The following is a 679-nucleotide window of genomic DNA, read 5'->3' as shown; positions in this document are numbered from 1 at the left end:
GCAATATTGAAGAAAGCGACTCGACATTTGGCATGCATGCGTATCTCATGGAGCTGCGCATTTTGAGTGGTGAAATGTCAAAGTCAAGGTCATCTTTCAAGATTAAGGTCAAAGGTAAAATTTTGCAATATTGTAGATAGCAACTTGATATTTGGCATGCACGAGTAAATCATCGATCTGCTCATTTTGAGTGGTGAAAGGCCAAGGTCAAGGTCATTCTTCAAGGTCAAGGTCAACTGTCAAATTTTGCAATATTGAAGATAGCAACTCGATATTTGGTATGCATGCGTATCTCATGGAGCTGCACAATTTGAGTGGTGAAGGGTCAAAGTCAAGGTCATCCTTCAAGGTCAAGGTCTAAGGTCAACTTTTGCAATATTGAAGATAGCAATATGTTATGTGGCATGCATTTGTATCTCATGGAGCTGCACATTTTTAGTAGTGAAAGGTCAAGGTCATTTTTTAAGGTCAATGGTCAAAGTATAAGGTCATATTTTGCAATATTGAAGATAGCGACTCGATATTTGGCATGCATGCGTATCTCATGGACCTGCAAAATTAGAGTGGTGAACTGTCAAGGACATCCTTCAAGGTCAAAGGTCAAATTTTGCAATATAAAAGATAGCAGCTCCATATTTGGCATTCATGCGTATCTCATGGAGACGCACATTTTTAGTGG

This window comes from Dreissena polymorpha, unplaced genomic scaffold, assembly GCF_020536995.1.
Source record: "Dreissena polymorpha isolate Duluth1 unplaced genomic scaffold, UMN_Dpol_1.0 chrUn040, whole genome shotgun sequence".
NCBI classification, from domain to species: domain Eukaryota; kingdom Metazoa; phylum Mollusca; class Bivalvia; order Myida; family Dreissenidae; genus Dreissena; species Dreissena polymorpha.
The sequence above is the reverse complement of the archived record's forward strand: the minus strand, read 5'-3'. Positions refer to the sequence as shown.